We start from the raw sequence: 15,948 nt of genomic DNA on the forward strand, positions 1-15,948 counted from the left end.
GGCGAATTTCTGCTCACTAATAATTCCGTCGAAGACCAAAAGTTGTTGTGTGAGACTGTGAGAGGATATCTGACAATTCATAAAAAGAATTAACTGTCACTGCTGGGTGTTTACTACTAAAATCGTTGACGTGGGAATTAAAATGTTGGTCAACAGCTTCGTTTCTGTTCTCAACAAGCGGAGTTTATTGTTAACAGCGTAACTTTCGTATGTACTGGTAGGCTTATATACCACCCACTAGACCAAGTAACAGAAAAGATATCAATAAATAAATAAATACCTAATCATGGGTTTATGCTAATAATATTAGTATAGAAAAGATATCAATAAATAAATAAATAAATACCTAATCATGGGTTCATACTAATAATATTGGCTGGGGTTGCTGAAAAGCGTTATAGCAGCGAATTACATAGAAAGGCATAAATCAATTTCACATTGTGGTAAAATAGATACCATATTAAAACTAGTAGTCAAATAGATACGAATTTTTAAAATGACTTTATATGTATCAAATCTTAAGTATTTATATCCTAATTTAGTCAATAGTCGTTTTATTAATACTGACATGGTAATCTCAATCTAATCAAGCAAAAAAAAAAAAAAACTGTTGAAGAAGAAAATAAATTACATGTCAGCTACTCACTGCGTGTCGTCTGCCATTTACAAATCAAATCTCTTTTCCTCTATGCAAACTCTTGTTAAAAGAACCAAAGCCAAATCCAATACGTTTCTCTCCAACAGAGATTTAGGCGTGTAAAAACGGCCGAGGAAATAAACCATCTCAACTGCAAGTCGGCGTCTATAATGATTCCAGTGAAGAATATATGATCAAACTGTCTTACAATTGAAGATCTTTGTTCTGATAGATGCGGTTTTGACGCCTATGCATAACCAGTAGGCAATTAATTATTGATATACCATCATCGTTCACAATAAAACAGTCTGGGACTTGCCGTTATCCTCTGGAGCAAAATCGTTGCTTTGTGTGGAATTACTGGCGTGCGAGAGCTGTCTGCGTCTGCCGCGAAGTGGTATACGCTTTTATTGAAGCATTTTCAGTATTTGATGAAGCGGATATAATCAATGTTGTGTGCTTTAATGAGCAATATTATACACCAGGGTAGATGTATAACACGGCAGGTGGAGATATGAGTGAATGGCCATATGATAACAATATACATCATTATATAGATTAATTAGTAGTATAAGTAACAGGATGTAGGCATGAATGTTAGTTTAAGTCATTAAAACCTATAACAAAGATAAATTCTTTCAAATTGAAAGTTTTGGGAGTTTTTTTATAAATAAAATATTCGATAGTTTCCCAGGCACAATTAAATTTTGCAGATATATACCTTTACAAAAAAAAATATATTGTCATTTTCTAAATGCCCCACATAGCGTTTTCTAGTCAAAGAGCAAACTATCATTGGTGTAAGTAACGCTGGATCAGAAATGTACAATTTCAGAGAGAATGGGAACTATTGCTTTAATATTTGTCGATCGACATTCTATCAAATTAACACCAGAGCATGTTTCACATACTGTAGTCGTAAATTCAATTTTTCACAAGCCTAAATTTGAGTAAAATTTAGATGTGTTGCTCGTAGGAAATTATCTATAAAACGCCTGGAATATTGCTCTCGGGGACCTATTAAGCTCTTTTTCGTTCTAAAATACAATATTCATTTGAGCTTCTGTCAATTATTACACTATCGATGTTACTAAAATATACTTTTATATGCAGGGCCCGCCGGGGGGGGGGGGGCGCAGCTGGGACTCTTGTCCAGGGGCCCGGAGCCGGAGCCCGGAAGTATGCCGAGTAAATTTTTAAAAAAAATTGTTGGTATAAATTAATAAAGAAAAATACACTGTCAATTGGTGAATTAAAAATTATAAACCACCTGTCCGGGCCTTCGCGCGGTGGTGCCCCGGTCCGGCCCGGTCCGGGCTGGTTCCGCTTGAGGCTATCGTCATCGTCAGGGTATCCGGGCCTCCTTCCGTTTGAATCGATTTACGGATTTTGTTTTTCCATCAGCCTGCTTAAAATTTCCTGTCAAAATCATGTACATCTGATTATTATTACATCAGTAAAAATAAAAAGTAGGCCTATAGTACATGTATTTGGTATGTCCTCCATTATGCACATGTTGTGTTAATGTTAGTCCCAGTTACTGTGGTTTAGCAAAGTGACTTCCAGTTACCCCAGATATACGCCAAAATGACGCTAAAGACCATGTATCTTTCAAAACTTTTCGAGCCCAGGTGGAGACTCCCCCCCCCCCTCCTCCCTCCGACTCGAGTTGCTTGTGCCAGGGCCCAGAGGGCCGTGGCGCGGGATCTGTTTATATCACAGATATTCTACACAACGTAAATCAATAATACCCCTTTCGCAATATCATTTTATTAAGACCTCTGCGACATTGGAAACCTGATGTTTAATATAATTACAAATCGGAAGAATAAGATGACATTGTTTAACCCAGTTTCCATCAGAATATCATTATTCAATAATTTACTATCAGAAATGCGTGACTCGAGAGAGTAAAGGGTGAAAGAGTTCATCACCATCACTCAGCAAATTGTCCGTCGAGAATATTGTATATTATATGTAATTGATAAATGCAGATGGCGCTGAAATACGTTGTTAAGATAATACACATGATTGTTACACTCTATACTATATTCAAATAACTATATATAAAGCTTATTGCCTCTGTCATGATCTGTAATCGACATGATTACCGAACTGTAATGCATAAAGGATGGGATCAATAACTGCATATGGATGGTCGATTTTAACTTGTTTCAAGCAAACCTTCAAGTAAGAAAATGAACGACATTTCATTGAACTGTTATAGTGTATCTTTGTATATATTTTAAGATATAATTTTAGTTAAGGTAGTAATTGACCAATGTCCGAATTGATATCTCACTAATCTTTCAAGTCTTTTAACTGATTGGGTTTATACTTAATATAACGATATATATTACGTAATTATAGTTAACACGCCTTCTTGGTATGTCGATATCTTCTTCTGTATTTAAACATCTGTTTCCTATTTACAATTTAACATCTCTGATCAAATATTATTATATAATTATTTTAATCCTAAGCTTGTATATATGTTCTATATTCTACTGTAACTTTAGTCTGGTGACCGGCTCGCCCTAGCGATACCTATCTCGTTATTGTGACCGTTAGCCAGTTTTGGACACTCGTTTATTAAAAGTAAAATCTTAACTATTTATCTGAGGTTTTCGTCGTTAGTGTTGGAATAAGCTACAGCCCCCAGAAAACAGCACTTCGGCAGAACTATTCAAATATATCTTTTCTTTGTGGTTAAGCGTCTGCTTCCACGATAGTGATATTGCAGACAAGATCTAAGAGAAACTGAAACTTGCTCCTTCTTTCCAATTTTGGTTTAGTGGGAATTTCTTCCCTTTATTTTATTGTGGATCTTAGAGAAATCATTTATACTATCATAATATATGCATCTCTATTCTGGATCGGTAGGTTGTTTCTTTTAGATCATGCATTATTTCTGAAAATCAAATCCGCTCCGACTGGACTAGTGAAGACGGGCATACAGTGTGTTATGAAGGAAATTTTGCCTGGACAGCAAGGCTACGGCCTGTTCTTATATCGAATTCCAACTGCCAAGCGATCTTTTACGTACACGCCAATGTGTACACGGAACCTCGGTTTTTCGTCCCATGCGAACGACTAGACAGCTGTCCTTGTCAGGCCCTCCGTCCTGCACCACAGACAAGGGGAAACTACGCCGGAAAATCCCGATGAACTTTCTCAGCCAACACCGGGATCGTACCCGCGACCTCCAGGCTAGGGAGCCAGCGTCTTACTCATTTAGCCACCGTGGTTCCAAACATTATTTCTAACCTGCATATATTTATTATAGTATTGGTAGAATAGTGTTTAGATGTAGGGTGCGTTTAACTGTGGCACCCACCCTTACTTCACTATTCTTGTTGGTAGATGTATTCTTTTAGATCATACATCACGTATGACGACGATTCTCTGTAGTATACCTAACAGTTAGTTACTTGGGGGTTTCTTGCTTATTCCATAGTATTACCCGTTGGACAGGTATAATCCAAATTAGCTGATGCCCCTTTCAGGATTGTGGGACCTATTTGTGTAAACGTGGTCACATTCATCGGCCAGTCATTTATCGTCCAGGTTGTCCGGGGGTTTAGGAATGGTCCATGGGGCGATAGTAGGTATTTCGTGTTTATCAATCACAAAATCACCCATGCAGTTTCAGCTCTCTGACCGTTACCTTGATATACCGACTAAAGCTCTTTTCCGCGGGTCTTTGACCAATACGAATTTCTTTTATCCTAACAATAGTTGGGACCTGTTGCCTAGTTGAGAGATCTTGGCCCAGTACCCTTTTCATTTGAAGTGACAACGGTAACTTCCCAGCTTCCTGTAGCAGTGCTTCCTTGTTGGTTCCCAAAGAGCTTTAGATTGGAGCACTTCAAGTTGGCTTAAGAGATTCATGAAGACCGACGAGCCCACGTCCAGTTCAGATCGTATTATTGGCTCCCAATTAACTGCCGGTTACTTTCCTCATCAAGGATCTGAGTGCATCTGTCTACTGCCATGTTGGTGTGTGGTCCCCAGGTCAGACATCGATCATAGATTAGTCCAAGGAATTTGGCTTGGTCTTTACAATTGTTGACTTTCCCGTTCATGGTCAGATTCATTCTTTATACACCGTTTTTCTGTGCATTCCGACATTCCAAATGATTTACTTTCTGAGACATATATTATAATTATTTAGTTTCTCGTTTCTATGCTTTTCCTTTGGCACACATTGACAGCAGTTTATGTGTATAGTTGCTTTATGTTTTTAAAAAGAGAACCAAGTAACGTTGTGAAAAAAGAAGATCCTCCCCAGGTGAAAGTGTTAAAAATTTCTAAATCTTAAATTATTTCTCAGTTATCCCTTGAGAAACGCCGGGGTAATATAGAAGCATTAGGAAGTTGATTGATGAAGTTGCATTGAGTAGAGCCATTGTGTATAAAGATAGCATTTCTTCATGATTATCACGACAATCGTCTCTGGAGAAATTTATAGCTTAATCTCATTTTAGCAGTATATAGTACTCTAGTGCCAGGTATATTGACTTCAATGAAAGGTCTTGGCCGTACAGTATATATGTTACAGTCAATTTGTGTAATCAGTTATTTCATGTAATGACTGAAATGCCTGTGGGCGCCAGGCAATACGTGCAGTGATTGAAAATTCCAGTCATTACACGAAATGACTAAAAATCACTGTAAAACATTAATTTATTGACTTCACATCCAACGTTAAATCATACATTGCAGAATATAAATTATAACGAAACATTAATTCGCTGAAACGAAATATTAATTCGTTGAAACGAAATATTAATTTCATCACAAATGTTTTACTATTAAATCAATTTTTTAAAAAAAAATCCCGACTGGTTCATCAATCAAATCACTTGTTTTTGCATAACAGGCTGCTATGACAACGGCTGGAGCATTTGATTTTGATTTTGAAGCATTTGCATCTATTCGTCCCACATCTCCTGGAACCTGCACAACTGCACCGGACATACACCTGTCCACCGCAGCTGGATTCTTTATGTACAGCCTGACGAAGTGTTACCGTCTTTGTACGGTCTACATCAGATTCAATAAGTAACTGTTGGGGACACAAATCAAACTGATTGCGTGAAAACTTCCCTGTATAGAATCCCTGCTTTGACACAAATGGTGTACATATTATTCTCATCGCGGTCGATGATTATTCCCAGAATATTACGTGGATCACCACGACCCCTATCCACTAGAGGGATAGGTACAGCTACGTTGTCTCCCACCTGGCCAGTGGCTAGTTCCACTCGACTCCCCTTGACCATACGCTGAGTTTGTACCATCTGAGCAGAGCTGGCACCATTTCATTCACATAGGATGTTTTGCAAGCGGGTATTGAGTAAATCGGAGGGACTATTCCCCTGTTCAATTGGGCTAGCTGGAGGTTCAAAGTCAAAATCTAGACTGGTAGTTTGTGTCGGTTCCTGACTGGCAGTTAGTGTCGGTTCCTGGCTGGTAGTTTGCGTCTGATCCTGACTGATAGTGTGTGGCGGTTCCTGACTGGTATTTGTGTCAGTTCCTGACAGTAGTTTGTGATGGTTCCTGACTGGTAGTCTGTGACGGTTCCTGACTGGTAGTTTTTCCGGGTCAAGATTAGTGAATGAGTTTTGCAGACTGGAAAATGCGAACAATAAATTAATCATACTCACTTTGCATCCGTTCAATAACCTCGATCGGCAAAGATGATGATGTTAAGCCAACTTTAGTTTCACATCCAAACATAGCGGCATATGGTGATCGTTTGATTCCAGAATGCAGTCAGGAATTTTTCTGGAATTGTACAAATTTTATGCCAACAGACCAATCATTTGTGTTCTTATCTCCCATCCAAGCAACAAGGATATCCTTTATGTCACCATTTGCCCTTTCCACAGACTCTTGACTTTGAGGGTGTCGAGGTTTACCATGAACCATGACCAGTCTGGGCCACACCAGCTTCAGTTCAGAGATAACCTCGGCTGTAAATTCACTTCCATTGTCGCTCTGGAAGATAGATGGGGCACCGACAAGAAAAACAATATCCAGTAGATGATGAGCAACCTCAGCAGCACGTTTTGAGGTTAATGCTCGTTGAATAACAAATTTGGCCAAGTGGTCGTGATAGACCATGATCCATTTGAATGAATTTTGGGCCATGGACTGCATATCAATCAGATCAATTTGTGCACGCGATGCGAATGCTTTTGTTAGAATGAGACGTATCAACACACCCTTGGTCGCTTGCGTTTCTTCTGACATTCCTGGCAATAGGACTTGAAAATTTCAAGAGCCTCGCGAGTGATGTTGGCATACTTTTTGTTGACCTCTTTGGCCATTCGACCACGTCCACCATGGCCTGTGGCTCGCTTCACCACATCGTACGTGTCTTCTATACTGACATAAGATACTGGATCCTCATGATGCGCGGCACGCTTTTAAATGACTATCTCAACATCACCACACTGCAGTATCTCAAACCTAAAAAAAATACGATAAATTTTTAAAAACTATATTTAAAAAAATACTTAGACCATGCATATATGTAATGTATGAAAAATACACCCCAGACCCACCCTATATTCAAAAACCCTGACAGAACAAAACAAAAACATGTATAACTAGATATGCAAGGCAGATATGAAAGCTTTCATATTCACGACCACTTCCTGTCACCTGTCATGAGTTATATAAAGAATCTTTACAAGAAAAAAATAATTATTAAAGTTATAAGCTTAAATATAGCGAGAAACATTTCACCCGGGCGAAAAAATAATCTGAAAAAAAGGAAATGATTGAGACTTGTATTGCTGTAATCTGATTGACTTCCAGTTCCAGAGGTTTCAAAAAAATCGATCAAACCGTTTAAAAACCAGACGGATCAGAAAATGAAATGAAAATGGCGGGAAAAAAACTAAAATAAAATGGCGGGAAAATATTGAAAAAAGAAATGATATAATTTTGAATGGAACTTATATTTTTGGAATTGGATTGTCCCCAGCTGTTCGAATATTTAGGTCAAATTTGTAAATTTTGAAAATTAAGGAAATAAATTGTCTTATAAACAACTTTGTCGTACTTACTTTGATAGTAGGTAGTATCCATGTCTGTTCTTTGTTCCACCAGCTCCTGCTAATTTAATATTCTCTATCATTGTGAAATACGCCTCCTTTGGAATTAATATTTTCTTGCAAACTTCATATTTCTTGTAAAGATCTGCTTTAAACTGATTTTCGTAAGATTCTGCCATGATGATATCAAGTAAATTGTTTCAATGGAATTTAGTAATTGAACTGGAATATACTGGTCACAATTCTATGGAATACAATTACTACTTATTACTAAGTGATGTTTCGACTAGGCTTCTCTAATCATTATCAAGCAATGATAAAATATGAAAATATGACAATATATATACATGTAAACAACAATACATGGTTAATGCTGAGCAATCAGAGACACCCTTCTAATTACCTTGAAGGAAACCCAACTTAATTAAAGTAATGTAATTATTGAGAGTGATCAAGGTTGATAAGGGTAATATGACATATACCACTTTACCTGAAAATAAAACACAATGATTAACGGATTACTTGTTTTGATGTATTAACAATGATTTTATCGGGTTTTTAGATACACAATACCCTGAAAGAAGATTAAAGCTTATTAGAAGGGCAGGATTTAAACTTATAAGTACATTAAATTTCAATAAAACAACCATTCTACAGACCTAATGCCATGAAAAAGTGAAATAAAAACTAAAAACAATTATTAATTTTTTTTTTTTAAAAGTTTATGTTGTAATTTTATGTGTTAGGCCTACACATATTGCCTGATTTGCAAAATCTGCAATCAGGCATTATGTGTAAAAAAGGGTAGGCATTTTTGTCATTCCGTGTAATGTCTGGAATTTTCAGTCATTACACGCCTGGTGCTGCACAGGCTCTTCGCGAAATGACTGATTCGTTTAGTCATTACGCGAAATGACTGATTACACAGATTAACTGTAACATATACCTAAAAGTATTGGCACAACCGTAAAGCTGTACTACTCTGTTGCATGGTAAACGATAAAAAGATAAAAGGTATGCCGACACATATACATTCCTGGATATTTTGCAAACACTTATTATGTTTTTAACCCTATCGATTACTTCCGGGTTTTGGGGCTTCACATTGGATAGATCTAAATTATTTTGTTCAATGTATTAACATTGAGATTTGTAATAAAACACAGTCGATCATGATATAACATAGAACGATACAATGTACGGGATACTCTGGTTTGCGTTTTTGGGTTGCCTCTCAGGTTGTGTACGTCATCCTTTTTTTTAAAATGAAGTGTTTATTATTACGGACCCAGGACTTTACAGTGCATTTGGATCCGTTCACTTGATTTGTTCATAGACGTATGAGGGGACCAGACTCATATCAGTTGAGGCTGGGGTTGGGGTTGGGGTTGGGGGGGGGGGCGTCAACCGCGAGAGATTTCATTATACAATTATACAACAATTATATTTCTATAATATATGGTGTCATTCTCTGGTGTTTGTGCTCGAAAAACGGAAATACTTTGCCCGAAAAATGGACGGTTCACCGAATCTGTGTGGTTCCCGGGTTCTCCTTCACTGTCCATACAGTATACAATATACTAACGTTTAAAGCGTGGTGTCTTATGTCAGTAGCTAAAACTCTCTTTCTGTACAATATGTCATCTAGAGTCAACAATACATTTATATCCTACTGTATATTGATAAATATCAGTGCCCATTATACTCAATAAATGGCAATTTAAAAATGGTATGTGATTTGTGGCTATATTGCATACACGTTTATGCAATATGACAAATTATAATAGACGGCCAAGACATGGTGACAATGAAAACAATTTAGAAATATTGATATACTATCTACCATTCGTTTGTTATTCGAGGCTACGGACCCTATTCCTTGCTCTAATCATCAGAATCTAAATTCATCACTTTCTACGTGACTCAAAATAGATGAGTCTTATATATATAACTTTGATACCAGTACAGGGTCCTCACATGGGGGGGGGGGGCTGAGGGGGACATACACTCGGGGCGACACTTCTTGGGTGGGGTGGGGTGTCAAATTATCGAAGTCCATACCAGAAATATTTAAAGGGGGACAAATTCGGGCCTTCGCTTCCCTTAAAGCTGTGTAAGGCAGTTCAGCAAATAGAGAGGGTAGATTTTTCCAAGATATATTATAGGGTTTTTCGATCAAATGGAGAGTTGAAGGGGAATTAAACATAAAATTTTTACATTTAATTTGATTTAATCAATAGTTATTTAGATAAAGTGTTAAAAGTATAAAAAAATGTATTTTAAAATTTCTTTAATCATAAAAATAAACCGAGCGCAGGCACTGAACAAAGAGTTACAGTTTGTTATTTTATTATTATTTTTTTTTGGGGGGGGGGGGCGTCACTGAAACTTTTGTCCTGGGGCGCCACATTGGCTTGTGAGGGCCCTGTACCAGTAATCTCCTGCGAAGCTTTTGACGAGTACGAGATTTTATTTATCATCCAACCCATTCTTACACGCACAAATAAATAAATATAATTCTTAGGTATAAATGTAAAGCGATACCCTAGGAGATATCGCTCAGTACAATATGAAAATTATCACACAAGTGATATCTACTGTAGAATGTGTTATTGGGTGATAAAATATGGTGGCTGTTCGCATCCATTCTACATTCTCGACTTGTCGGGTAGTGAAGCAATTGCATTTTGTCGACGTATCGGTTAGTGAAGGCGACAAGTCGACAAAATCAATCCGACAACGCCACAAAATAACCCGACATTCGTCGCCTTCATTTTGTCAATTGTATTTTGTCGCCTTCACAACCCAACGAGTCGAGAATGTAGAATGGCCGCTAACAGCCAATATAATAGCCTATAGGCTAAAACGTTTTCTCAATGAATTTTATTGTAATCGGTATGATATGTTCATGGCGTTAAAATCATAGTTTTTAATTGTACCAATTAACTGTGTATACTTGGAATCCCAGGTTTTCCACACACACGAACAACTATATAGCACAGCTTTTCTGCAGCACTGATATGGTGAAACCAGGCTGGAAATCGGAATCGAACGGAGGAACTCCTGTGTAGTAAGCTAGCGCCATATTAAAAAAAAACAGTACCGGATTTACCTACAGGTTTGGCAGGCTGCAGCCCAGAACCTCGAGATCTAGGGGGCCCCAGCCAAGAGATAATATTTTTGACACTGTCATATGTCTTTTTTTTACATCAAGCAATAAGAAGAACAGAAATAATGACATTCCGAAAGGTCTTGCTATCCTTCGCCCGTTATCTGATATTTCACAAAAGTATTTCCCCTTCACGTGTATCTCGAAGAAAAATAAAGCCATAGAAAGCACCTTATCCAAAAGGAAAACTTCCATGATGACACAATTTGATAAATATTCTATATGCCTTCAAGAAATCTTATCTATATCGTGTTCACAACCTTTGTTGGGTTTGAGGATTCAGACGTGAAATTAGCCTTCGTAAGAATGTTTTTCAAACTATTACTTTGACGCTTGCTGTTGATGATTTCTACTGATTTTAAAACTTCTTTCATCCGTTTATCGTTTTCTAGGGTTGAATGTCGAAACGAATGCAATAAGTTTTCGCTGTGATGCGTTTTTCTCCTTCACAGTCAGCAGATCGCGGATTCGAACAATTGTATCTGACACCAACCAACAGAAAGTTCGATTCGAGGAGCTGCAAATATTATTCCTTCGAAACAGACAATATCCACTCAATCTAATTATACAGGTCACAATTCTATGGAATACAATTACTGCTTTTTACTGAGCGACGTTTCGACTAGGCTTCTCTAGTCATTATTGTGACCTGTATACTCTAGTTCAATTACTAAATGCCATTGAAACAGTCAATCTAATTAACGATGGAATATCCATTGTGACGTCACAAGGGTAACCTTGCAATCAATGGCTTCCTGATGAAATTATATTGAAACATGTAGAAGCAGATCGGAGTTATTTTTATATTTTATACTATAATATATAATATATAGGTTTATTATTAATTCATAACTTTACTGTTATTAATCTGATATAACGTCAACAGGCATGGATGGAATAAATCATGACAGATAATAATAAAACAACAACTAGCACTGTGCGAGTATTTCTGAAGCTATATAAGCAAATTTTTTTTTACAATGCATGTGATATTTAGAATATATTTCTGTGAATATATAATCCAGAAACATATAGATGGAATAAATTCTCTGAAACTGAATTTAGATTGATCTGGTATAAAACAGTGTACTAAATTTCAATCAAATATCGCAAAGTTTTGCCTAAAACAAATCAGGAAAAATTAACGGAATCCCACGAAACGCAAACTTGTTCTCTGTTATACAACAGTGTATCAAATTTCAATCAAATACCTCAAAGTTTAATAATAACACTTTTTTTTCCAAAACCGAGCTTTCATTGTTTTCAGTCAAAAAATAACAAAAACCCACTAATCTATAACATTATTATAATCCAGTCAAACAATACTGAAATGCGAATTTGATCTATAATCCTGCTATAAAACTTCAATCAAATATCTCCAACTTCAATTTAAAAAAAAAATCCGTTATACAAGAATGACAGACAGACATTACGAGTCTTCTTTCAGCGTACACGACGAAGCTACTGTTGAGTTTCCCATGTTAATCTATATTGTGACTTTTTTTTCAATAAATAATTACTAAACCATAAACATTCGCCCCTGAATTAGTATAACGGTCACATCTGCAACCTAGCGTTGTGTAGGTATAGAGGCCCCAGTACACTGCTTTGCCCGGGGGTCTATAATACTGTTAAACATACAAAATTACCACAAAATATCGTTGAAATCCATTGCGTCAACAATTTCTAAATTAGTACCTCCAATTAGGTGTATCTCATTCATGATCCGCCTTTTGCGGTCCAATAAATTCAATGAAATAAATGTCAATAATTACCACTCAATCTTCGTTTCACGAAATTTGTGTGAAATATGTTATTTTTAATCTAGATAGTAGCCAACAAAAAGACTTCACAAATTTATTGAAATGAGGCGTCAGAAGGATCGGTATGACAAATGCACCATTGAGGAAAACACGACATAACACATATAACATCTAATATCCCTAGCTGGCTTCGCCACGTCACTACAAGAAACACGACAATTTATAGACAACAATAAAAATCAACATTCTATAATTTCATTCCAGTGAATTACATAATTATATTCTACTTACCAACTCTGGGAGTTAAATCATCATAATTTTGTCAGTAGAAGACCGCCACTAATACACGCTTGAGTCAATTCTGTCATCTGTATTGTTTTGTGGAGCTATTTAGAATCCGACGTGTCGTGTCGTGTGATCACGAGCTGTGAAGTGTAAAACGCTTTCAATCAATATTACGAATTACTTACAGACTTCTAGAGGTGTGTCCTCACTGTGCCCACTTTTGATTAATCCAATTAAGGTCTAATTAGGATTAGTGGATTAAGCGGATTAGGATTAGGTGTTATAGGTAATTAGATGGAAAAAAAACCAAATATTTTATGTAATTTTTTTTTTATTTTTCGATGTTTTATATATATTTAATAAAAATATAACATACATGGATATATCATACATCACATTAGCACTTTATAATTTAATGAAAATATAACAATTTTCGATGTTTTATATATAAAATATTTAATAAAAATATAACATACATGGATATATCATACATCACATTAGCACTTTATAATTTAATGAAAATATAACAATTTTCGATGTTTTATATATAAAATATGTAATAAAAATATAACATACAAGATAAACAAGATAAACAATGAAAATTTACAATGTAGTTAAACGGGCTACGCCATCGGCATACTCGAATACAGTCTTTATACCGTTCTGAAGATCTGTTTTCAGAGTTTGGAGTCGGGTTTCTAGTTGCCTGTACTTTCTTCTCTTAGGCCGTAATTTTCCGTTGGCACCTAACTGGAGAATGGTTACTTCGGAGTAAGCTTGTTCATTCTTAAAAAAAACCACCAACTTAAAAATATTTGGGTGAGGGGTGGCAATAATGGATGTTAACTGGAGAATGGTTACTTCGGAGTAAGCTTGTTCATTCTTAAAAAAAGCCACCAACTTAAAAATATTTGGGTGAGGGGGGCAATAATGGATGTTATATTGGAATGCCATCCTTCAACATGGTTCGTTGTGCGTGGACCTTCAGTGTGGAAATGGTTCCACATCATTCTGCCATGCTGCCCCTCCACCCAGAACTCAGTTACGTAATTTGTTACGTTTTTTTCCGTCTAATTACCTATAACACCCAATCCTAATCCGCTTAATACACTAATCCTAATTAGACCTTAATTGGATTAATCAAAAGTGGGCACAGTGAGATGTAACCCTTGCAGACAGACCGTCCTTACTTTATAAAGAACAATAAACCTAGAACCAAGAATGTATTTATTTATTCAATATTCAACCAGACGAATTTAATTATGTAGATATATTATTTTTTAATATTATCAGACAGAATTCGTTCATCTCCAATTCTTACCTTTTAAACTATACAAAGAAATATTATTGGTCAGTCTTGTCGGCGTGTCTGTGATCAAAACAAGGCATAAATATATTGAACATTCCTTGCTCAAAATTTGAAACAACCGGTTGCCATGCAAAATTCGTCCACATATTGAAATAGATGGGCAGAGAACAGGGAACAGCGGTTAGAGTTCATCCTCTCATTGTCCCAATATCAAAATTGGAAAATTAACTCTGTCATAAACTGTACTCTCTATCGCGTTCACAAGGTTTTCGGGAAAGAGGGGTAATTCCGGAGCGGAAGGTCCTGGAACGCTGAATATCGATAGCGTTCGTCATCTTGTGACCACAATGCCACACACTAAATTTGCAATAGATCCGTAGCCTCTTCGAACAAGGGGGCAGGTGAAGAAGCTACAGTTCGATATGTGCCTAAATCGAATAAATGCTAAACACAACTTGCTCAAATACATTTTATGATTGCCAGAGTTGCGACAGACACAGCACCAACAAAACAGTATCGTTTATCACACAAAAATCACAGTCTAATCTAGTTTGTCAAAACAGAATTTGTTTGCTGAAAAGTTATTTATTTAGAATCAACATAATGGACAATTGCATATGCATTATAATATGAACTGAATAAATAACAGAGCTAAAAGCAAAGTTAGGGTAAAAAGGGGGTCACCAAGCCGAACAGAATGAATGACTACCCCACCGATTGACTCAGATGTTTGTTGGTAGAGTGATAAGAAATGAAATGAGGTTTAATGTCGTACTCCATCTGGGCTAACGAAGACGGGGAATGCGATGAAAGTCAGAAATACATATTGATGGGAACTATCAACCAACAGCTTTAATTAAAAATTAAACATACTTGTTGAAGCAGGCATTACTGGCCACAAACAAAACAGAAATTTAGAAAACTCAAAACATTATTTGCTTACATAATAATTATTTCAAACTCGTATTTTGCTTTTATCTTACAAGTATTATTCTCCTCTCCTTTATTGATTCCACTCAACAGTGATTAAAGCTATTCAAATAATTATTGTAGATAGTTATTTAGGTGTATTTGAAATTGTCATTGACCTTTAAGTGTTGTATGGATCACAGTTTTGATGAAATTAATCATCCTTTATTCTTGGTAATAAACTAACGTCTTCCCTATTTACACCATTTTATGATGTAGTGGTATATGAGGCTATCAAAATCCTATTAATCTTACTTAGTGTTGATAAATTTTTTAAAGCACTTCATTACTCTTTAAATTATAAAATTCTCCTATCAAAAGACTGTTATTTATTATATAAAAATAGACTATTAACCCACTGAGATTCGTGAAAAGTGTTATAAATCCATATTAGGTAGGTTTTTAAATAACAAACAAAAAACGCAAACACCTTTCAAATAAAGAAATGAAATGGGGTTTAACGTCCTACTGTTCTGCTCCGAACTGGGCTAATGAAGGCGGGCATACGCCATTCTGTGTGCTATGTGGGAAATTTTGCCAGGACAGCGGTACTACGGCCTACTCTTGTATCGAATTCCAACTGTCAGGGATCTTTTACGTGCACGCCAATGTGTACACGGAACCTCGGTTTTTCGTCCCATCCGAACGTCCTGCATCACTGACAAGGGGCAATCACGCCGGAAAATCTGGATGAACTTTCTCGTCCAATGCAAGGATCGAACACCCGACCTCCAGACTAGCGAGTCAGC

At 36.5% G+C, this 15,948-nt stretch overlaps 1 protein-coding gene across 1 annotated transcript in view; it reads right to left on the minus strand.

The window, feature by feature from the left end:
* Positions 1-12,991, minus strand: part of LOC126814548 (uncharacterized) — a 42,941-nt gene extending 29,950 nt beyond the window's left edge. The window contains exon 1 of the mRNA XM_050539777.2: positions 12,928-12,991. The gene's annotated coding sequence lies outside the window, so the exon portion shown is untranslated. The remainder of the gene's footprint in view (positions 1-12,927) is intronic.
* Positions 12,992-15,948: the final 2,957 nt, after the last annotated feature.

Source organism: Patella vulgata, chromosome 3 (genome assembly GCF_932274485.2).
Source record: "Patella vulgata chromosome 3, xgPatVulg1.2, whole genome shotgun sequence".
Taxonomy (NCBI): domain Eukaryota; kingdom Metazoa; phylum Mollusca; class Gastropoda; family Patellidae; genus Patella; species Patella vulgata.